Source organism: Chlorocebus sabaeus, chromosome 23 (genome assembly GCF_047675955.1).
Source record: "Chlorocebus sabaeus isolate Y175 chromosome 23, mChlSab1.0.hap1, whole genome shotgun sequence".
Lineage (NCBI taxonomy): Eukaryota > Metazoa > Chordata > Mammalia > Primates > Cercopithecidae > Chlorocebus > Chlorocebus sabaeus.
The window spans coordinates 8,423,536-8,448,747 of record NC_132926.1 but is presented as its reverse complement, the minus strand read 5'-3'; the positions used below and the strand labels follow the sequence as shown (position 1 = coordinate 8,448,747).

General features: G+C 37.8%; 1 pseudogene; it reads right to left on the bottom strand.

Moving 5' to 3' along the window:
* Window positions 1–22,635: 22,635 nt before the first annotated feature.
* Window positions 22,636–23,437, bottom strand: LOC103244999 (mitochondrial transcription rescue factor 1 pseudogene; annotated as a pseudogene).
* Window positions 23,438–25,212: the final 1,775 nt, after the last annotated feature.

Sequence of the window (25,212 nt, the reverse complement as noted above, 5' to 3'; positions counted from 1 at the left end):
GTAGGAATTTTTTTTTAAATTTTGCTGCTAGATATACAGTTCAGGATCATGTATTGTGTTTAGTTGTCGTGTCTCTTTGGTCTTCTGTAATCTGTAGCAGTTTTTCAGGCTTTCTTTGTCTTTTTTGATACTGATATTTTTGAAGAATACAGGCCAGTCATTTTTTCAGGCTATTTCTCAAGACTTGCTGATGCCTACTTATGATTTGATTCATGTTATGCATTTTTTGGCCGGAACGTTGTATATGTAATATAACTTTCCAAAGGATCGCATCTTGAGTTATGTGATCTTCACTGATCCCTTATTGATGATGTTAACTTTGAGCTCTTGGTTGTTATCCATTTATAGTTACTATTTTTCCTTTTGTAATTAATAAGTATTTTATAGGAAGATAATAAGGGTATGCAAATATCTTGTTTCTTTATGAATATAAAGAACATTTTAAAGCAGTGGAGCTATCAGATTTGCATTTTAGAAAGAATATGATGTCATTTGTGGAAATATTTGGAATGGAGGTGAAATAGGAGGTGAAAAAGAAAATCTGGGGATTGTAAAGCATCCAAGTGAAAAGTAAAATGCACTTAAATGAGGGTTGCAGAGGGTGCAGAGAGAAGACAAATGATCAGCTATGGGGATAAGATGATACTGAGTTTTGAGAGTGAATAAGAAATAAGGAAGTCAGGAGAAAGGACTCATTTCGTGAAGGTACTGAGTTTTACTTTTGGCATGTTGAATTTTAGGTAATAGTGAGGTACCCAGGCAAAAATGCTAAGCAAGTTATTGGAAGTGTTGTAAGGGAGGTAGTGTGATATCTGCAGTGCATAAAGGTCATATGTAGTTCTAACAGTAGATGTAGATGAAAACTTTAATGTGAAGATGAAGAGAGAGGAGGGGACTGAGTACAGAGTATCAGGCAATGCTGAGGATAAAGAGGAATTTCGGTTTTGGAGTCAGGGATTATAGGGATTACGGGGATTATTTGGAGTCAGGAGTAATGAGAAATTATTGTGGGGCTGAGGAGGGAGACAAATGAAACTTGCAGAAGATCACGGGATTGGGAGTTTGAAGGAGGGCAGAGACCTTCCTTAGTGAGAGTATAGGGGTCTAAAAAGTAGGAGCATACAAATATGTTATCTAGGAACATTTGAAAAGTTTCAGCACCTAGAGGTAAAGCACAGGTTCCAGTGATGACTGTCCAGGCAATGGCCTCGGTTGTGAGTAGGTGGCCTGGAGGCGGAGGCCTGTGATACAATGTTTCTGTGGCACGTTTCTTGTAAATGGGACTGTTGAAGTCACCAAAGGTATTGGCAGGAGTTGGAGTTGAAAAGAAAAATATGAGTTACACACTGAGTGTGTTGGAAACTTTTTATGTTCAACTAGAGAAAGTAAAAGTCATTAAAACAATTAAGTACAGGAAGTTTCTAACTGTTGCTTTATAGCCTTAGAAATGCTAAAAAATTTCAGTGACTACTGATGATGATATTTTATATTAACAAGAATTCAATTTTGTCATTTTTTAATTTAGATTAACCTATCTTTGGATGTTTCCCAAAGAAGATTATGAAGAACCTAAAGATGAAACATTAAATGAATCATAATTATTTAATTTATGCTGCATAAAGTTTTGTAGTGAATGTGAATGAGGATTTTAGGTTTGCTTCAATGTATGTTAATTTTTATGTTTTATTAGAATTGGGACTTTAGTAGTTGAATAGAAAAACTACCTTCTTTATAAATTAATAGTATTTCTTTGCTATTTAATAATACCTTTAGTTAAATATTGTTACCATATGCATGCAAGTGTTATTGTCAGAATTAATACTTATTCTACATACTTTTAAGTTAACTTTATACATAAAATTTAGATTAGCATATCAATGCAATTACATGAATTTTCTAATTACCAGCTTTTCCATTTTATTAATGAGTCTACAACTGCTGCTTTATACATCTCTTCTTTTAGATGTAACTTTTAAATTAAACTTGGATTCATTTAAATTATTTTTGGCTTCCTCTAAACTTCTTTATTATTTTATGGGAAAAAACCTTAGAATTTACATAGCAACCATTATTTTGGGTGTTAAAACTAAGCGAATGATTATTTAAGCCATCTTTTCATCCTAAGGAAAGTTAGTAAATATATGCATTTATAATATGGATATATTATAATGAACTATATTATAATATGGAGTATTTTAGGAAAATTTTTGGGCAAAGATCAGAGGAGATGCCCTTTACCTTGCCAGACCCCTAAGTAATAGATACATTATTTTTAAGTCAGTGAATGAGAGGATTAGAATTCTGAAAATTATTTAGAAGTATTGCTTAATAAGTCCTTATTTTCTGCTCAACGTTAAGTAGTGATCAAGTTTCACCTCCGCCAGTTTTTCTGCTTTTTTGCTGGTATGGTCTCTCTTTCTGAATTGAAACAAAGGCTTAGGTGGAACTGGAAACTTAGGAGGGAAAGACAAAATGAGGCTTGTTCATGATCAAATTCTGTGTACTCTAGTTGCTTCTTCCCCCTGGAGTGGCAGGTGCTTTTTTATCCAGGATGATTACAGTGATGACATCCATTCTTGTTGGGGGGCATGGAGAGGGTGGGCTTCCGAATTATTTACAAAGGTATTACGAAGTGTTAATATACAAAATTCTCAAGAAATAGTACAAGTTGTAAGGACTGTAAAGTAATTCATAGTTTTGTTTCTTCCTCTAATAGTTATAACTTAATTACTTCAGGAGGCTACAACAGTGTAGAATTTGTGGTAACATGATCTTCTAGTGACTATTTATCAAATCCCCCTGTTTCCAGATGGAAGGACACATTGCTTGGGGCAGTGGCCTAGGTGTTTTTGCCATGTGGGCGCTCAAGTTTCCCTGCATGGAGGGTAACACAACTTCTTTATATTATGCTGGGTAAATTTCAGGCTGCTAAATCCTTGGGTGAAGCTTCAAGTTTTAGCTTATGCAACTGAAGTCCATTGCAAAATGAGACATATTTACACTGTTTATACTGTAGTTTATGCTGCATAAAGTTTTGTAGTGAATGTGAATGAGGATTTTAGGTTTGCTTCAATGTATGTTTACATTTATGTAACTTATACAACTTGGCATAGTGGTCTGTTTTAATTTATTAGTTATATCACTATTTATTAGATTTAAAATAAGAGTCTAGCACTGGATACAAACTCAGTTTATTTTGCTATTCTAGAACCATGGAGGAATGAAGACTGTCACTGAAATGAATGTTCTAAATATTTGTTCTAAATCTTTTAATTTTTGTTTAAGAATTTCTAGTGAATATGTGTTCAATCTGTTATGTTAAATAGATAATAAACATAAGACTTTACTGATACATCACTGAACATTAGCTGCAATACTGTAACTTATTTCTGTTCTATAATTTCGGTAGGGGCTAATGACCCACCCCTACTACATTAAAGACTTCAGACTGCATTGTGGTCCTGCCTTCTCTTCATCTCCAGCCCATAGTGTCATTTGTCTAGTTTTCATGAGTTGAAACATTCACTCACCAAATCTATATCTGACTCCTTCCTCTGTGTAGATGAAAGGCATTTTATTTTAGCCCAGTAGTCTAATATTTGCAACTTATGTTTTGGGTTCTGCAGTGATTGTTTCATGCTTAGTTGTGCAGGGAGGGGAGGGAAGAGATCTTCTCGTGTTTTAAATGAAAAATTTTGGTGAGTGCAGAATAGAGAAGAAACGTCAATACTTCAAAATATCATTCAGCCATTTATTCCAGGTCACCTGAAAGATTTCAGGTGAACTTTCATGAGAAAACAGAACAAAACAAAACAAAAAACAGTGGAATCTTTAAGCATAGGAACTAATTAAATTCAGGGTATTTTTACATCTAGTATAAGCTGAGGAAATGTTAAAATTTGGGAAAAGTCTTGGGTAATCTAGGAATCTTATGGGAGTAAATTTATAAAATAGTGAAATAATGGTCTTGAGATGAGGAGTGGGTCTGTGCGAGTAGGGTGGCTGGACAGCCTGGGAGTAGAGGGGGAACAGCACTACTAGTGCAGCGTTTTATTTTAGGGAGAATGCCAGGTTAGGTGGTGGTATGCTGCTGCAGTCGTATTCCAGTTCCTGACTCATGGACTGTACCTATGGCAACCATGAAAATGTGCTTCTCAGATTTCCCACCACAGGGGCATAGTTGACTGATAGCCCAGCTGTGCTGTATTGTGAATTCTGCTACATTTGTATGAAGCCATTCTTCCCAACAAGTTGCTCCTAAGCCAGTGATTAAGCATGGTAAGGATTTTAAGGCAGGTATGTTTCTTCAAGACAGGCCTCAAAGGTTCTCCATTTGTCTTCCTGAAAATTTCTTAGAACTGCACCAGAGATAGCCTGAGACTTTTCTTACCCAACTCTCTTTCCTTCTCTTCCCTACTAAGCGTCTAGTTCTTCATCATGGTGTGATGACTCTCCCAGGCTCCCATGACTCCCTCTCAGTTTTCCTCACAGACATTTTCCCTGTAAATATGTTGTGCATCTAATTCTTTCTTGGTTTTGGCTTCTGGAGGACCCAAACTAATACAGGCAGTGTCAGGAATGGTCTGAGATAATGGGCAGTGAGATGGGACACTGACTTGGCATATTCACCATCCAGCTGTCAGAGACGCCTTCCTGTGTGGTATGGATAGTACCTGGCACATAGCGGTAGTCCTATTTTTAAAGGTTTCATCTGACATGATTTGGAAAAACTTCCCAGTTGAGGGCAGTGCTTTTGCAGGTGTGATTATGCAGGCATTTGAAAAATACAGGCGAATAATGCCTTCAAAGATAGTTCACTGCACTAGCTACTGCTAAGTTGTATTAACACGCTGCTGAGAGGATAGTAAAAAATATATATCCATTAGCAAGCAGTTACAGTGTAAGTGGGAGAACCACTCTGCTAGTGAAGCTGCAGTGGGAGATCAGACCTAAGGAGTGGCAAATAGAACATCTTACAGAGCTGCAGAGCTCCAGAGATGTATAAAAGGTCAGTCAAGGCACATCTGCTATGCCAAAATCAGGGCCCAGGTTAGGGAAATCTGAGACTGGAATGTGTAGTAAGTAACTTCTGCATGGATTCCCATGAGCTCTTCAAGTTCACAGAGTTGGCCCACTCTTCTCCTGTGTTGGAAGGTACTGCGGAAGCCCTCCCACCTTCAAGGCAACCGTTTCTCTCCTCAGTAGCTTTCCTCACCCCCTTTCCTGGCCAATAGGCATTCAACTAAGATTAAATCCCAGTGTAACCCAACTGGAAAAGTGCCTGGGTCAGATTAGGAAGGAGAGAGAGAATACACAGAAAGAGCTCTAAGAATTAGCATATATTGGCATAAGCAAGGGGGTTGGCCAGTCTGATCAGATATTGGATTTTGAGGTGAGGTACTTGATCAAAGGGGATACAATATAAGACTGTAGAGCATCAATGAATTCTAGACTTGGGGGCACTTTTCTGGGAAACTTGTGAAAATAGAACACTCAGGATTATTGGACATAGATTCTAAGTTCACATTGATACCTAGAGCACCAAAATATCTAATGGCACCCCTATTAGAGTGGAAGCTTCTAGGGACCAGGTAATAGATGGAATCCTGGTTAGAGTCTGGCTCACAATGGGCCCACCAGGTTTAGAAACCTACCCAATAGCCATCTCCCCAGGCCCTGGGTATATAATTGGAATCGATATACCTGGCAGTTGGAGTAACTCCTACACTGGATGCTTATCTGGTGGAGTAAGAGTTATCACAGTGAGGAAGGACAAGTAGAAATGCCTAAAACTGCCTCCTTTCTCCCAGCCAAGATGATAATAATAATAATAATAATAATAATAATAATAATAATAAAAACAAGACCATATTCTGTGGAATGGGAGGAGGGTGACAGATTATTGCTACCATTAAAGACCCAAAGGACTGTAGACTACTGCAGAGTTAATTGAATAGTAGCCCTGAACACAGCTGCTTTGCTAGACAGATGCCATTGTTAGAGCAGTAGCATGGTATATAGCAATTGATACTGCAAATGCATGCTTTTCCATTTCAATCAGAAAAGGTCAAACAGTTGTGTTCACATGGGGCAGACAATATTTACTTAAGGTTTTGCCTCAGGGCTATGTTAACTCTCCTACCTTTTTTTTTTTTTTTTTTTTTTTTTTGTTTGAGATGGAGTCTCGCTCTGTTGCTGAGGCTGGAGTGCAGTGATGTGATCTTGGCTCACTGGAACCTCTGCTCCCTGGGTTCAAGCAATTCTGCTGCCTCAGCCTCCTGAGTAGCTGGTACTACAGACATGTGCCACCATACTCGGCTAATTTTTTTGTATTTTTAGTAGAGACAGGGTTTCACTGTGTTAGCCAGGCTGGTCTCGAACTCTTGACCTCAGGTGATCCTCCTGTCTCAGCCTCCCCTAGTGCTGGGATTACAGGCGTGAGCCACCGCACCCAGCCCTCTTCTACCTTTCATAAGAATGTAGTCCAAAGAGAGCTGTACTGTTTTTTCATCCCACAGAATTTCATACTGATCATTACATTAGTAACTTTATGCTGATAGCAGAACAAGCAACAGGCGGCTCATATACTGGAGGCCTTGGTAAGAGACGTGTGTGCTCCCAAGGGTGGAAGATAAATGCTACAAAGATTCAGGGACCTGCCCGGATTTTCGGTGCAGATTTTAGGAGTCCAATGTAGACAGCTTGAGTGATATTTTTAGGGGTCCAATGGCCATGGGTATGCTAGGATATACCCTCCAGAGTAAAAATCATTGCTCACATCTTGAATCCCTCACCACCAAAACTGAAGCACATGCATGGTAGGCCTCTTTGTATTTCTAGATGTAATATATTGCTCATCTAGGAATATTGATCTGGCGCATATATTACACCTAATATATGACACAGAAGGTTGTTAACTTTGCGTGAGTGCGACACAGTGCAGGAAAGGGCTCTGCAGTAGGTTCAGGCTGTGTTGTAAGCAGTCCTGCTGCTGGAGTCATATGATCTGGAAGACCTTATGATGTTAGAGATGTCAGTAGTGATAAAAGATGTAGTATGTTGCTTATGGAAAGCCTAACACGGGCCCTGTAATGGGATTATGGATCAGGGTCATGCAGTCCATGGCATAGAATTAAATGCCTTTTGAAAAACAGCTTCTGGGCCAGGTGCGGTGGCTCAAGCCTGTAATCCCAGCACTTTGCGAGGCCAAGGTGGGCGGATCACGACGTCAGGAGATGGAGACCATCCTGGCTAACACAGTGAAACCCCATCTCTACTAAAAATACAAAAAATTAGCCGGGCGTAAGTCCCAGCTACTCAGGAGGCTGAGGCAGGAGAATGACGTGAACCTGGAGGTGGAGCTGGCAGTGAGCCGAGATCGTGCCACTGCACTCCAGCCTGGGTGACTCCATCTCAAAAAAAAAAAAGAAAACAAGAAAAAGAAAAACAGCTTCTGACATGATTCTGGGTTCTGGTAGAGACAGATTACTTGGTCTTGAGGCACCAAATGACTATGGATCTGAGACTTCACTTTATAAATAGGATTCTATCAGACTTATCAAGTAAAAAAATTGAAGTACTAGCAGTAGACTATCATAAAATGGAAATAGTGCATCTGGGATTGAAGACTGAGCAGGACCAGAGAGCACAAGCAAGTTACTTGAGCAGGTAGTCTAATCCCCATATCATCCACTTCGGTTGCACTAGCTAGAAATGCCCGGTAGAAAGCCTCCAGCGTCCTGGAGGTTGCAGTGAACCGAGATTGCACCACTGTACTCCAGCCTGAGTGGCAGAGCAAGACTCGAATGTCTTTAAAAAAAAAAAAAAAGAAATCCTCCAGTGTCCTGGAGAGACACTGGACAATTAAGAAGACAGAATGATGGCCAGATGATTTTGCCATCCTTCATTTACCCAGGAACTCTCGTTTTTCTGTTTTCAGTTTCTTTGATTTCTACTTACTATTTCCCTTCTTGTGTTTGCTTTGGTTTTATTTTGCTCTTCTTTTTTATATTCTTGAAAAGAAATGCCTAGATTATTTGAGACTTTTCATCTTTTCTACTATATGCATTTGGTGTTACAAGTTTTTCTATCAGCACTGCTTTAAGCTGTATCCCACAGATTTTGATACATTGTGTTTTCTTTTTTTTCTTCCTGATGGAATAGCTCAGATTCTAAGTGTTTCCATTTTGGTTTACTTAAATGTCTTTTTGGATTTTCCTTGAAATTTCCTCTTTGACTTGTAGATTATCTAGAAATACATTGTTTACTTTCTAATTGTTGAGATTTTCCTGTTATTCTTTATTGATATCTAGCATGATTCCATTGTGCTCATAGAACACACACTGTATGAATTCGGTTCCTTTACATTTGTTGAGGTTTGTTTGATGGCCAATGATATGGCCTATCTTGGTATAGGTTTCATGGGCATTTGAAAAGAATATATATTCTACTGTTGGTAAGTGTTCAACATGTTCAGCAAATGTCTATTAGATTCTCGTGGTTGATGCTGAGTTCTTCTGTATCCTTGGTGATTACCTGTCTAGTTATTCTAACAGTTGTTAAAAGAGGTGTGTTGATGTCTCCAGTTATATGTTTTTCTATTCTTTAGGTTCTCACAGTTTTTACATCACATATTTTGCAGCTTTATTATTTGGTGCATACATATTTAGGACTGCTAAATCTTCTTGGTAATTGATCCTTTATATAATGCCCTTTTTTGTCTGGTAATTTTCTTTGTTCTTAAGTCTGTTTTATCTGATAATAACATAAATATTCCTGCTTTCATTTTATTATATCTTTTTCCATTCTTTTACTTTCAACCTGCCTATATCATTATATTTGAAATGAGTTTTTTATAGATAACGTATAGCTGGGTCATGTTTGAATCTACTCTGCCAATGTCAGTCTTTTATTGGTATGCATATATTTAGATCATTTACATTTAATGTAGTTAATGTTAGTACTTAAGTTTTCCATTTTATTTTAGTTTTTTTTCTGTTTGTTATTTTTTGTCTGTGTTTTTCTGTTTTCTTTTTCCTGCCTTCTGGTTTCTCATGTGGTGTCTACTGACACTGGGTCAGTGGGGAGAGTAGGAGAATGAAGAGGAAAAAGAAGACTCATTACTGGTTAGTGGGGTAAACTTCTGGGCCCTCTAATTTGCCTTTTCTGGCTTCACCCCACTGTGGGTGTTGGGGCACATCGGCACAGCTTCATGAGTGCGAAAGCCTGGACTTCCTACTAAGCCCTTACTGCTGTTAAGGTGGTTGGGGCCCCAGTTTTTTCTGTGGCATTTGGCTAGTTGAGTGGTTATCATCGTAAAGTTTTCTGTCTTGCTCAGCTGTTCCTTTCCTGGTCCTTCACATAGAGAGAGCTGGTTTTTGTTGGGCCTTTTTAAATTGTCTATGCCTTTTGGCATTTCCAGGTTCCTGGCTTCTTAAGCTTCAAGTCTGGAATATATGAATGAAAAAGAAAGCCTAAGAACTCACTCCTGTGTTGTTCCCTGGGCTTTGAGGTTCTTAACTGGTCTGTTCTCTATAGCTTTCAGAGTGTTCTTATGTTTGTTTTATATGTAATGTTCTAAGTTTTAGTTTCTAATAGTTGGAGACAGGAATAGGGAAAAGTATGTCTACTCAATTTCCCTGGAAGCATAAGTCTCAGCTGATATTTTATAAAGGAAATGTGCAAATGCAATTCAGTAAAGAAAGGGTAGTCTTTTCAATACATGGTGTTGGAACAATTGGATATCCATGTGTGAAAAAGTAAACGTTTCCTAAACCTCACTTTTTTTTTTTTTTTTTTTTTTTTTTTTTTTTTTGAGACAGGGTCTCACTCTGGCCTAGCCTGGAGTGCAGTGGTGTGATCATGGCTCACCGCAGCCTTGACCTCCCAGGCTCAAGCGATCCTCTACTTCAGCCTGCCGAGTAACTGGGACTGCAGGCATGTGCCACAATGACCAGCCAATTTTTGTATTTTTTTTTTTTTTGTAGAGAGAAGGTTGCACCATACTGCCCAGGCTGGTCTTGAACTCCTGGGTTCAAGCAATTGCCTGGCTTGGCCTCCTAAAGGGCTGGAATTCAGGTGTTAGCCACTATGCCCAGCTTTCATATCTTATATAAAAGAAATATTCAAAATGGATCATAGATCTAAGGAGGAACAAATGCAAATTCCCTAATTTGCGTAGTTAGGGGAATGCAAATTAAAACCATGATGAAATAACACTACACACATATTAGAATGGATGAAATAAAAAAATACTGACTATCACAAAAGTTGGTGAGGATACAGAGCAGCTGGAGCTGTCATACATTGCTGGTGGGAACGTAAAATGCTGCAACCACTTTGAGAAATAGTTTGGCAATTTTTGAAAAAATGCAACATTTAACTACTGTACAACCCGATAATTGGGCATTTATTCCAGAGAAATGAATTTATGTTCACACAGAAATCTGTACACAAATATTTATAGTGGTGTTGTTTGTAGTAGACAAAAATGGAAAACAACTCAGATGTCCTTTAATGGATGAATGATGAAACAAACTCTGGTATCTCCATAGCATGGAATACCACTCATCAATACAAAGAAACAAACCATTGATACATCCAACACACTTTAATCTCCACAGAATTATGCAGAGTGAGAAGGCCAATCCAAAAAGGTTATATACTATATGATTCCATTTATGTAACATTCTTGAAATGGCAAAATTATAGAAATGTAAAACAGATGAGTGGTTGCCAGGGGTTAAGGAGAGGGTTGGGGATGGAGAGAAGTGCATGTGGCTATGTAAGTGCAACATGAGTGATCCCTGGTCTGTGTCTTGCACATATCAATCACAATATCCTGGATGTGATTTTTCACTGTAGTTTTGTAAGTGACATCTTGCAAAATCACATCTGGGATATTCACTGGGAGAAACTGAGTAAAGAGTACACATGATCTCTCTATTATTCCTTACAATTGCTTGTGAATCTACAGTTATCTCCAAAAAATTAACTGTATCCTAATTCTTAGGCTAAGTTATTACTTATTATAATAATATATAATAAAGATTCCTTTAAAATATCAATTGATCATATGTCTGTGGGTTTATTTCTGGATGCTCTAATACTGTTCCTTTGACCTAGGTATCTGTTCTTTCTCCAATACCACACTGTCTTGAGGCAATAGTAATTTTGGGGTAGTTTGGCCTATCACTGGCTCTAGTAATTTTAGAAGTTAAGTATCATGTCTTACAGCATAAGGTGTTTCCCCAAAATTGTTTTGGCTATTCTAGTTTTTTTTTTGCCTTTCTATATAAATTTCAGAATTAGCTTGTTGATTTCTGCAAGAAACACTCGGGATTTTTATTTAATTGCATTAAATCTATAGATCAGTTTGGGAAAAATTGTCATTGTAACAATGTTGAATCTTTTGATTCCTGAACATGGGATATATCTTCATTTATTTAGGTCTTTTTACATTTTTTTAGGTTTTGAATGTGTTGTGGTCTCACTCTACAGATCTTGCACATAGTTTGTAAGATGTATACCAAATATTTTGTGATTTTTGGTTCTATTCTGAATGGCACTTTTAACTTGAATTTTCCATTGTTAATTGCTGGTATACAGAATTTTTTGGGATTTCTACAATCATTTCATCTATAAATGAGACTTTTATTTCTTCCTTCCAACCTGTAAATACCTTTTACTTATTTTCTTTGCTTTACTACACTGGCTAAGATTTCCAGAATGTCAGGTGTCATGTTGGTCTTCCTCTGACTTTAATGTGTTCTTACTGGACCCCATTATTCTTGGAATCTGATGAAGTTCAGTGAATTTTTTTTTTAACAACTGGGAATAGCCTAGTTTGATTATGGGTGACTTCATTAGTCTCAGTATTTACTATATGCCATATTCTGAACATTTTCTCCCTCTCTCCCTCCTTCCCTCCATCTCTCTTTCCTCTCCTGTCCTCTTTCTTTCATTTCTCTCTTTCTCTTTTTTCTTTTTTCATTTTTCTTTCTTTTCTCTCGTTTTTTTTAATTTTCTCATCTTTCTTTTCTTTCTTTCTTTCAAGACAGGGTCTTGCTGTGTTGCCTAGGCTGGATGTGAATGAGATATTTCCTTTCTGAACCACTTGTCTCCATCCCCAACCTTCTCCTTAACCCCTGGCAACCACTCATCTGTTCTACATTTCTATAATTTTGCTATTTCAAGAATGCTATGTCAATGGAATCAAGCACTATATAACCTTTTTGGATTGGCTTTCTCACTCTGCATAATTCTCTGGAGATTAAAGTGTGTTGGATGTATCAATGGTTTGTTTCTTTGTATTGATGGGTAGTATTCCATGCTATGGAGATACCACAGTTTGTTTCATCAGTCATCCATTAAAGGACATCTGGGTTGTTTTCCATTGTTTTCTACTACAAATAACACTGCTATAAATATTCATGTACAGATTTTTGTGTGAACATTTTTCTTTTCTTTTAAAAAATTTCTATGAAATTGAATCTTCCAGAGATCAAGAGGCAGAGACCAATTTAAAACTGAAATTACCTCAACTCAACAAAAGGCAATGCCAAGTAGTTACAAACATGTACTACCCACTCCTGCCTGAAGGTGAGAGTCTTCGGTTCTGGTCTAGGGGCACAGCTTGTAGAGGAGGGGTGACCTCCATGCACAAGGCTCCTACTTATGTGAGGCAGGTTCAAGTGAGACACTTATCCATTCATTCCTTCATTCCTTCATTCGTGTAATATTTATCGAGTCTATATCCTGTACCAAATTCTTTTCTAGGTACCGGGGGAGCAAAAGTGAGCAAAACATACAAAAATCAATTTTTAAGGAAAGACAAGTGATAAACAAAATAACTAAAGTATACAGTATGTTTAAAAAAATAAGTACTATGGAGAACTAAAGCAATACATGAGAGAAGGAGATGAGGGTGTCAGGGGAGTCAATGTTAAGTAGAATGGCAAAGGGTAGAATGGCAAAGGAAGCCCTCACATAGAAAGTGATATTTACATAAAAACCAGAAGTAAGCAAACCAGACATGCAGATAGCTGGGGTCAAGGGCAGAGTCCTGAGGCTGAAGAACAGGAAAAAGAAGAAGGAGAAGGAAGGAAGAAGGAAGGAGGAAGGAAGGATGAAGGAAGAAGAAGGAAGGAGGAGGAGGTGGAAGAAGAAGAAGAAAAAGAAAGAAAAAGAAAGAAAAGAAAAGAAAGAAAAGCAACAGCAGCAGCAGTAGTCCAGTAGAAGGAGAGGGAAGACGTGAGCGTGAGTGACAGAAATTGGGTTATGTTGGGCTACTTAGAGAACTTTCCCTTTCTTCAGAGTTAGATGTAAAAACTATTGGAGAGTTTTAAGCAGTGAATTTACATGAACCAACTAACATGTAACTATTTTGGCGACTGTTTTGAGAATGGAGTGAAAGGAGGCAAGGGCCATCTTACCTTGTATGAGTCAGTGAGGGATTATTGTTTTCCCCTTATTCTTTAATATAAATATAAAAAATCAAGCATACCTTCTCTACAAAGAGAAACTTTTCATGAGGAATTTGCAAATACTACATGTTGTCTTTCTTTGGTGGAGATGTATGGTCCATCTTCTGGGAGGGGACACTCATGTTCCTGTTGCACCTGGTTTCAGAGCAATAGATATTTGCATTCTGCAAGTCCTCTCTGGTTTATCAGAGACTTTCAGGCCCATAAAAGGAATTTTCCGTGGGCTCTTTCATTACACCCAATAAACTTATACTCAAATATTTGGTTTTATCATGTTGGCTTCCTAGTATGCGATAAACGCACTGTTTTTTTTTAAAAATTATATTTTCTAGACCTCAGTGGATTTTTTTCTGGCAGAAAATTATTCATGGTTTTCCCATGTTTAAAAATAAGTAGTAGCTGGCATGGTGGCTCATGCCTGTAATCCCAGCGCTTTGGGAGGCCGAAGCGGGTGGATCACTTGAGGTCAGGAGCTTGAGACCAGCCTGGGCAACATGGTGAAACCCCGTGTCTACTAAAAATACCAAAATTAGGCGGGTGTGGCGGCACACACCTGTAGTCCCAGCTACTTGGGAGGTTGACGTGGAAGAATTGCTTGAACCCTGGAGGCAGAGGTTGCAGTGAGCCAAGGTCACACCACTGTACTCCAGCCTGGGTGACAGAGTGAGACTCTGTCTCAAAAAAAAAAAAAAGCATGTATTTGGGGACATGAACAAAAAGTATTTAAAAAATAATGGAAATCACCTATAACATCATTCAGAAAAAAAAATCCGATAAATGGTTTTTGTATTTTTTTAATTTTTATTTTCTCTGAAGGTTGAGATTATATAATGTTTATACAACTTTGATTCCTCTTTTTACTCAAAATTATGTCATAAACATTTCCCATGTTATTCCATATACTATGTCATCATTTTTAATGACTGCATAATATTTCATTGTATGCAATGAACCAAGGTTTACCCATCCACCCCTGCTTGCTGATATTTAGATTGCAAAAACTCAGTCCTCATTCTCATTAAGTCACAATTACACAACTAATTATATAGTTTTATGTATTATGGTATTTCAACAATGAACAGGGTGCTAAGGAATTGGATTGAGTCCAGGGCCTCAGGGGGCCTCTCTGAGGAAGTAATATTTAAATGGCTCTCAAGAATCACAAGGAATTAATTACAGGAGTGGGAAAAGTGCTCCCTGAAGAGGAAACATGAAAGGAAGCATCAGGGGAGAGTCTCTGGGGTGGGAGGGAGTGGGTGTTTGGGAGGCCAGGGAAGCTCATGGGGAAGAGAGGAGCAGGAAGAGAACAAGTCATAAAGCACCTTGCGGACTGAGTTTAGGTTTGAGACTGTGATCTTATAGACTGTGTGGGCTGTGGGATTGGTGGGGAGGAAAGCACGGCTGTTCGATCAGGCGACAGAGCAGAGCAGGGTGGAGTTGTGGAGACAGAGGGTGGACTCACTTAAATGACATCTGGGAGGGAGAGTTGCCAGGACTTGGTGATTGCATGTAGGAGGAAGAAGGAGTTGGCAGGAATTCTTCTCAGGTTTCTGGCCGGAACAGTGAATGGGTGGATGATGGGACAGATTCCTGAAGGAGGCATGGCAGGAGGAGCAGCAGGTTGGAGGGCAGAGGCTGCCTCAGTCTGTTCCAGTCACTTCCACAAAGCATCATAGATTGGGTGGCTGATAAACAGCATGAATGTATTTTTCACAGCTCTAGAGGTTAGAAGTCAGAGACCAGGGTGCCAGCATGGTCAGGTTCTGGTGCATTCCCTGTTGCAGGTTTTCCAGATGGCTGATTTCTCCTTGTCACTTGGGGGAAAAAAGAGGTAGACAGCTCTCTGGGTCCCTTTTATAAGGATACTAGTCCCATTCATGAGGGCCCCACCTCCTAATACCATCACTTTGGGGGTTAGATTTCAACATACTAATTTCAGGGAGACCCAAACATTTAGTTTGTAACAGAGACCATGAATTCAGTTTTGGACATGCTGAGATTCAGGTGTCTTTCAGTTTTGGACATGCTGAGATTCAGGTGTCTTGAAACATCAAGTGAAGATATCAAGGAAATAGTTGCATATATGGGTCTGGAGTCCTAAAGAAATCTCTGTGCTGAAGGTATACATTTAGGAGCCATCTGTATAGTGATGGTATTTGCAGTCGGGGGTGCGAGTGCTGAGTGAGATGGTGTGGCATGAGGACAGCCCGGACAGAGCCTGAGGTGGATGCTGAGCAGCCGGGACAGATCTCCCTTTGGGACTGAAAGACTTTTGTCCCTCGGCTGCTAGCTGACAACCCTTAGCTATTAGCCCTCTCTGGGAATCGGCCTTCGCTGAAGACAACCATATTGCCCAGGGTTATGCCTTCTTGGGGAAGAGGATCCACCTGCATCTCAACATGAGGCGGCTGTAAGAAGGGCCATCCCAGCTTCATAGCTACTTGTGGGGTCAGCTGAGGAGTTCACTGAGGCTGTATCACACCCCACCATCTTCCTCTGACCAGCCCTGCTTCCTTGTCTTCCCTTCCTCTTCCTGGAACTACACCCTAATAAACATCCTGTATTCAGAGCTTCCCAGAGCTCGCTTTTTGGGGAACCTGTCCTGTAACTGAAAACCTTCCATTCAACTGTGGTTTGTTTTACAGCACAAACTAGGAAGTGTTTTGTTGGAAGAGACAGATGAATGGATCATTTAACAGGAAAATAGTCTCTAAGAATGCTCTTTAAAGACATAACTTTCTAGGCAAAATTCAAAAACTTTTTCAAAAAGCCCTTATTTCTTTCTAAATGGATTCCTAGACCTCAGTTGGAAGGGTTATTTGTAAGTCATCCTGCCTGCATTAAGTTGATGTCAAAGTATCACCCCTAGGGCTTGTCTCCTTTATTTGGAGAATCTCCATCTTCATCTATTTCTAGCCAGCTGGAGGAGAAATTCTGACTGTCCTTTCTGCCGCTTCCTTTCTGCCTCTCTATTGTCCTTTTTCCCTTGAAATCAAAAGTAGGCAATGTCTCCTTTTCATAAGAAGAAAGAGAATCTCATGCTTTTCATAGCTTTCTGACTGCAGTTATTTGAAATTTAAATATAGAGCTCCTAGTAATAGTCTTGGTATAACTGTATTTTGTGCTTGGGTCTGCGAGATTCTTAGAACAGATTTCTAAAAACCTTATATTCTTATCAGACCATTATATTTTGAATAACATTCTTAAACTGACAACACGATTTATAAGGAGACATTTAAAGTGCTTTTATCACGTCTTTCATTGGCGGTATGCTTATACACGGAAAAAAACCACTAAACATAGGATGTAATGAAAACCTATCACATAACATCACAAATCCTTTGAATCCTATGTATGCAAAATAATTATTTTCAGATAAAGCATTGTTTGAGGCCTTCTGGAAAGAGAAACTCACATTATATCAACTTTTCTCCTACTTCCAGTTCTGACGAAAGTGTCTCGGGAAATGGAAATAAAACAGGGAAAAGTATCAGTGAAAATAAAGACTTGAGTTAATCTAAGGTTTGACTGATAAAGGTGGGAGAAAGGAGAAGCAGGAAAAGGAGAAGGCGAAGGAACATGTGTGCTGACGATCTTGTTTTACATGGAGGAAGAACTAACGTTCTACTCCCAAGGCTAAGAGATAAGTGTTGTTTCAAATGTTTTGGACTTATTAAGAAATAACTACAGATGCAATTTTAACAAATTATGTGCACCTTCCAAATTACTGGGAAAAAAGTTTGTGTAGAAAACAATGAAGGAAATGAAGAAAATAGCAAAGAAACAAAAAATTGCGACAAGTACATTACAATACATGTTGTCATAAGAATTACTTTTTTTACATGTATTTTTACAGTTGTGGTCTTGCTATTTTGCCCAGGCTGGATTGGAACTCCTGGGCTCAATCTGTCCTGCCTCAGCCTCCTAAGTAGCTGGGACTATAGCTAGTGCCACCATGCCTGGCTAAGAGTTAATTTTAAGGGGTTAAATCCTTATACTGAAAAGCTTACCTATAATGTACAATGACCTAGTGAAGAAACAAGTCCAACTACGAAAAGCTGGGAAGAGCAAATAGAAACCATAGAAAGAAGGGCTTGCAATTGTATTTTAGATAAAGAAGAATTCAAATAATGAAATGTTAAATAGGACTAATAGCTCATTTTACACTTATAAAAGTAAAATTCACAAGAAGATGTGACATCATGAAACAGTGTGCCAAATATCACAGCTTTAATGCAAGGAGAAATTTCTTAACAGTAATGTAAGATAGAAACACCCCTCTCTCATATCTTGACAAATCAGGCACGTAAAAAATAAATGAGGGCAGAGAAGATTTAAATGGCATAACTAATGGACATGATGTAACAGTTATGTATACACATCTGTATTTATAAATAACATGGCTTCTTTCTTTAAGTCCAGATAATTTGAACAGAAGTAGTTCATATGTTAGGCCATTGTGAAAATGTAGTACATTCCCCAAAGCAGAAAAGACCACGGTTTTGGACTACACATAATAAAACCAGAAACTATTCTCAAAAGATACACATTATAGCAACAACGAAAACCAAGCATTTGGAAATTAAAACAAACCAAAACCATCTTACTGAACAAGTCGTGAGTCAAAAAGAGAAGTAAATCTTCAGTGATACATGAAAAATTATAATGAAAAAACAACAATCATCAGAGATAAAGTAATGGCATTAACTTCTTTCATGATTAAATAGGAAGAAGGCAATTCAATAAATTAGATATTTGTCCCAGGAAGTTCAAAAGACAAGCTTAAGGAAATCAGACAGTATAAAATAATTTTTAAAAAGTATAAATTAATATATTAGAAAATGAAACCAATACCACCAATTAATGTAAGACTGGTTCTTTGAAAAGTTTATATAATAATAGAACAATAGCAGTAAGTATTTGTTTTGGACACACATTTATTGTTTTAAGCACTTTATATGTATGAACTCATCTCATCCTTATAATGACCCAGTATGGTAAGTATTAGTAGTATCTTTACTTTTCAGTGGGAAAATTGAGGCCCAGAGAAGTTAAATAACTGACTGAAGATCATAAATCTAGCAAGTGGCAGAGCTGGAATTTGACACCAACAGTCTGGTTCCAAAGACTGTGTCCTTAATTCCCAACTACACTCACAATTATTAAGGAAGATGCTTACAAACTCATGGAAACAATGTCAATTTAAAAATCGTAAGTGAAAACAATGTGTATGATACTATAGTAAAAACATGGATGATCTAAAATATTCTTCATAAGTTATTTATAGTGAAAGCCATCTGGCAATATCAGATAATGTTCAGATGAATAATTATTTCTGTGTTTCATCCATGTCAGTGCCAATGCATTGCCTTAAGGATGTATTATTAGGCTAAGGGTAAAGTGATAAAATTTTCACTTCTCGGCATGGTGCTATGACAGATACCTGTTGATTGTAGTTCTCAACACTCCTTTCTGCTTTTTAGAAATGCTTCCTTCCTTCCAATAAATGCTTTTGCCCAATTCAACCACGTAGTTTGCATTGAGGTTGTCATCGTATAAGTCTCATTTCCCTTATCAGATGTGAGTACTGGACTCTACTTGGGCCAATCAGAGCCTTTCCTTGGAAGTTTTGAACTTTGAATTGGAGAGAGCAAATCTCATGTTCTTCTTTGGTGTGGTGCAGAGGCTTATCTTAGTCATACTTCTGCTGAAAACAACTAAAATTATGGTCAAAACAAAAAACAGGTGTTTGAAACAATAAGCTACCACTATACACATATTAGAACGGCTAAAACCTAAAACACTGATTCTAATGTGGGGCAATAGAAACTCTCATTCATTGCTGGTGGGAATACAAAATGGTACGAACACTTTGGAAGACAGTTTGGCAGTCTCTTACAAAACTAAACATACTCTTACCATATAATCCGGCAGTTGTCCTCTCTGGTACTTACCCAAATGAGTTGAAAAATTATTTTCACCTACAAACCTGCACACAAAATATTTAAAGTAGCTTTATTCATAATTCCCCAAATTTGGAGGCAACCAAGATGTCTTCAAGAGGTGAACGGATAAACAAAATATGGGTATCCAGACAATGGAACAGTATTCAGTGATGAAAGTAAATGAGTTACCAAGTCATGAAAAGACCTGGAGAGACCGCAAAGGCGTACTACTAAATGAAATAACTGATCCGAAAAGGCAACATACTGTATGATTCCAATTAGCTGACATTCTTGAAAAAGAGACAGACAGGCAGATTAGTACAGTGGAAAATAAATTAAATAGAAAATACCTAGATTAAAGCATGGAGAGGGAAAACAATGGACAATGCAGAAAATGCCGTAAGACACACTGGGACAAGGCCTGATGTATATGTAATTGGCACCCCAGAAAAAGAGGCAAAAGAAAATGAGGCCAATAAACACCTGAGGAAAGAAAGTCAGCTAATTTGTCAAACCTGACAAAAGACATCAAACCACTGATCCAAGAAGTTCTATGAACCCGAATCAAGATGAATTCAGGTAAAACCACACTTTGGTACATAACAAAACTGCTGAAAATGAAAGCCAGAGAAAATAATAAAGGAGCCCAGAATAAAAACAAATAAACATTATCTTCAAAGGAGTAACAATAAGATGGACAGTTATTTTTTAAGAGAAATAAAAACTGAAATGGCATCTTTAAAGTGTTGAAAAAGAAGATAAACCATCAACCTAGGATTTTGTACCTAACAAAAATATCATTTAAAAATGAAGGACAATGCCAGAAAAAAGCGAGAATTTGTTGTGAATGAAGCCACAATAAAATAAATACTAAGAGCTATTCTTTTTCGTTTGTTTGTTTTTTGAGACAGTCTTGCTCTTTCACCCAGGTTGGAGTGCAGTGGTGCGATCTTGGCTCACTGCAACCTCCACCTCTCGGGTTCAAGCGATTCTCCTGCCTCAGCCTCCCGAGTAGCTGGGATTACAGGTGCGCATCACCATACTTGGCTAATTTTTGTACTTTTTGTAGAGATAGGGTTTCACCATGTTGGCCAGGCTGGTCTCGAACTCCCGGTCTCAAGTGATCTGCCTATCACGGCCTCCCAAAGTGCTGGGATTATAGGAGTGAGTCACTGTGCCTGGCTAAGAGCTATTCTTTAGGCAGAATAACATAATCCTAGATTGAAGCCTGGTAATGTACAGAGCAATACAGACTAATGCAAAGGATAAACATTTAGGTAAATGTACATTAATATTATTAAAACTTTATTATAATAAGATGTGGTGGGTTTTATTATATATATGTATAATTAAAATTTATGACAATAAGAGCACATAGGAGAGTGTGAATGTAGCTAAATTGTTCTAAGGCCTTGCCTTGTCTAAGAAGTAAAAATTAATTTACATTAGAATATAATAAACCAAAGATGTGCATTATAACCTCTAGAGTAATGGTTGAAGTAATAAAAAAGAAGTAAAAGCAAATGCGGTAAAAATGTAACAAAATATTTAAATAATCCAAAAGAAGGGAAAAAGGAAGAAAGAAAAAATACAGATGAAACAAGTAGAAAATAAGATGGTATATTAAACCCAAATATATTAATAATTATATAATGTAAATAGACCACATAATTCAATCAAACAATAAAGATTTTCAGGCTGGATAAAGTCCAATTTTATGCTGCTTGCAAGGAGAAGATCTCACACATAGAGATGCAGAGAGATAAAAGATGAAGTTAAAAGATGAAAAACTGTTTACCATACAAACATTAACCAAAAGAAAGCTAACACAGCTATACTAATACCACATAAAACAGACTTTAAGACAAAAAGCAGTTGTAGAGATAGAGGGACAGTTCATCATGTTAAAAAGGGTTTACCTACCAGAAATAATTCTACATTAGTACCTGCTTAATTATGTAGCTTCAAGTATGCAAAGCGAAAGTTAACATAAATAAAAGGATAAATTAGTTCACAGTTATAGTGGGAGATTTTAACACATTTACTGCAGTTACTGACAGAATAAATGGACAAAAAAATCCATGAGTGAGCAGAACATTTGAGCGGTATGATAAACAAATCTGATCACATTTGCCTTTATTCACCTCTGCATCCCCAGATAAAAGAATGTATATTCTTTTGAAGTCCACATGAAACATTTAGCAAAATTGGTCATATGCTGAACCATAAAGTCAGTCTTAAAAAATTTCAAAGGAATTATACCTTAAGTATAAACATATTCTCTGAACACAGTTCAATAAGTTATTGATTAACAAAAGAGGCATAGCTAGAAGAATCCCAAAATGTTTGGAAATTAAACATTATACTCCAGAGAAAAGAATCTCTGTGGCTACTATGAAAGGCAATCCTGAAGGCGATAATATTAGTGTTAATTTCTGTCTTGTGGAGGAAGGTGGTCTGAGAAAATAAAGCCCACACAGAAAAAACTAGGATAGAGAGGGAGACGAATCTAACTTCATGGTTCCCATAGTCGGGCTACTTGAACCAGTACGTTTCTGATTCTCTCTAGGGTAGCTCCACAGACTTGTTTCTTGAAACCACAAGAGTTCTGATGAATACAACACACAGCAAAACTTTTCCTAACCTGACCTCTGGTCTCCTGTCTTGATTTTTCCTCTTATACTCCAATCAGACCAAACTACTCAGAATTCTTGGGACCTGTCCAGGTCTTTGCACATGCCTTTACCTTCTTTGCCTTCTGACTCCTATTTGTTCTCAGGTCTCAGCTAAGACTTCCTTATAGGAAATGTTTTCTTGTCGCTAGGCTAGGACTAGGTAAAGCACTCTTCCTCTGCACTCCCACTGCAGCCTGTGCTTCACTTGATCATAGTGGTCATGGCAGTGTCAACATTCAGGAAAGTTTGATTTCCAATGTTGTGGCTTCCTAATTGTTTAACATTGGGAAGTCACTTCTCCAAGGCTTGATTTTCTCATCTGTGAGACAAGGATACTAGCAGTACCTATCTCACAAGGTAATCATGATAATTAAATGGCATTAGACATGACACATAGTTAGACTAGTGCTTGGCACATAGCAAGTACTCAGTAAATGCTGAGTATTATTATCATCACTTCAGAGGTTTGTTATGAAGATTATGGCACAATGTTTATGTGGTATCTTTATTTCTCACTATAAAGCAATTCATCTATTTAGACATACTCTTCTTAGGCAACTTTTAAGTTTTTTCACCATCGTGTAACACTGCTCTATATTTTTCACTTTCAGTCTTGTCTTCAAACATCTTTTTTTTTTTAAGGAGAATCTGTATCACTGTCTCTGTTCCTGCTTCTTTATGCTCTCCAGTGAGAAGATCCAATGTGTCTCCCACCTTGACCATTTTGCTTTGCTTCTGCAGATTTCCCCCATTCAGCCTGAGTTCATCTTTGTAGAATCCATCTTCCACATTGTTTCTCCCAACATCGAGGCCTCTGCTCAGGAAAACATTGTACTGAAAAGACTGCACTACTTTTTCCAGGTCTTTATAATCTTTGACCATAGTAGGCTCATCCTCAAGCTCCTCTTCCTGCTCACTCATCTCCTTAACAATCACCTTCTTCATCAGCGTCCTCTTCATCTTCCACTTTTTACAGAAACTTTTCAGTGAATTTGTTTTAGAGCTTATATTACTTTTGAGTCCTACAGAAAATGGAAAAATATGTTCTGGAGATATTACAAGTCCTGGGAGTCTCAGAAAATATTATGGAAAAGGGTTTTATAATTTGATGCATTTAACTTAGTACTAGAAAAAATATAAGTATTGAGTCCAGGAGTACAGAGTTTGTGTGAAAGTGTCCCTTGGAGCACACCCAAGAGTCCAAGCCAGGCATCTGACTTTCTTAAGACACTGGCAAGCAGTCTGACACTAGACATAGCCATGGCACAACCTGTAGATTAGGGCCTCTCGTCCCCTGTGGTTGTGCTGACTGCAGGCCACCCTCTACCTATTTACAAACTATCACAATGCCTGGCGCATAGGAAGGCCTATGTAATTATCAATCTGTTAGTGTGTCTGTCTTTTAGTGGACTGTGAGTTCTTCAAGACCTGGAACCATATTGGAGGTGGATTTAAAATCCCATGTCAACGCTATCATCCATGCTTTTCCTACTCTACATTATTGCCTCCTTTGAAGAAGTTGGGAAGCAGATGAGTTTTACTTTCAAAGTATTCCTTCCTTTCTTTTCTTTTAAGGTTAAAATATTTTAAAATTATTATTTTTGTTGGATTTTTGGGAACAGGTTGTGTTTGGTTACATGGATAAGTTCTTTAGTGGTAATTTCTGAGATTTAGAAATCACCCAAGTAAGGAGTTAATTATGGCAAAGTTAAATTAATGTTTTTTAAAAAATTTTACTTTAAGTTCCAGGATACATGTGCAAAACGTGCAGGTTTGTTACATAGGTAAACATATGCCATGGTAGTTTGCCGCACCTATCAGTTCATCACCTAGCTATTAAGCCCTGCATGCATTAAGTGTTTATCTTGTTGTTCTCCCTCCCACTGTTCCCCCAACAGGCCCTGGTGTGTGTTGTTCCCCTCCTTGTGTCCATGTGTTCTCATTGTTCAGCTCCCACTTGTGAGTGAGAATATGCATTGTTTGGTTTTCCGTTCCTGTTTTAGTTTGCTGAGGATGATGGCCTCTAGCTTCATCCATGTCCCTGCAAAGGACATGATCTCATTCCTTTTTATAGCTGCATAGTATTCCATGGTGTATATACACAACATTTTCTTAATCCAGTCTATCATTGATGGGCATTTGGGTTGATTTCATGTCTTTGCTATTGTGAATAGTGCTGCAATAAACATATGTGTGCATGTATCTTTATAATAGAATGATTTATATTCCTTTGGGTATATATCCAGTAATGGATTGCTGGGTCAAATGGTATTTCTGGTTCTAAATTCTTGAGGAATCACCACACCGTCTTCCACAATGGTTGAACTAATTTGCATTCCCACCAACAGTACAAAAGCATTCCATTTCTCCACAGCCTTGCCAGCATCTGTTGTTTCTTGACTTTTTAATAATTGCCATTCTGACTGGCGTGAGATGGTATCTTGTTGTGGTTTTCATTTGCATTTCTCTAATGATCAATGATGTTGAGCTTTTTTTCATGTTTGTTGGTGGCATAAATGTCTTCTTTTGAGAAATGTCTGTTCATGTCCTTTGCCTACTTTTTGATGGGGTTGTTTTTTTCTTGTAAATTTGTTTAAGTTCCTTATAAATTCTGGATATTAGACCTTTGTCAGATAGGTAGATTACAAAAATTTTCTCCCATTCTGTAAGTTGTCTCTTCACTCTGATGATAGTTTCTTTTGCTATGCAGAAGTTCTTTAGTTAGATTCCATTTGTCAGTTTTTGCTTTTGTTGCAATCGCTTTTGGTGATTTCATCATAAAATCTTTGCCCATCCCTATGTCCTGAATGGTATTGCCTAGATTTTCTGCTAGGATTTTTATGGTTTTGGGTTTTACGTTTAAGTCTTTAATCCATCTTGAGTCAATTTTCATATAAGGTGTAAGGAAGGGGTCCAGTTTTAGTTTTCTGCATATGGCCAGCCAGTTTCCCAGCAGCATTTATTAAAATAGGGAATCCGTTCTCCATTGCTTGTTTTTGTCAAGTTTGTCGAAGATCAGATGGTTGTAGATGTGTAGTCTTATTTCTGAGATCTCCGTTCTGTGCTATTGGTCCATATGTCTGTGTTGGTACCAGTACCATGATGTTT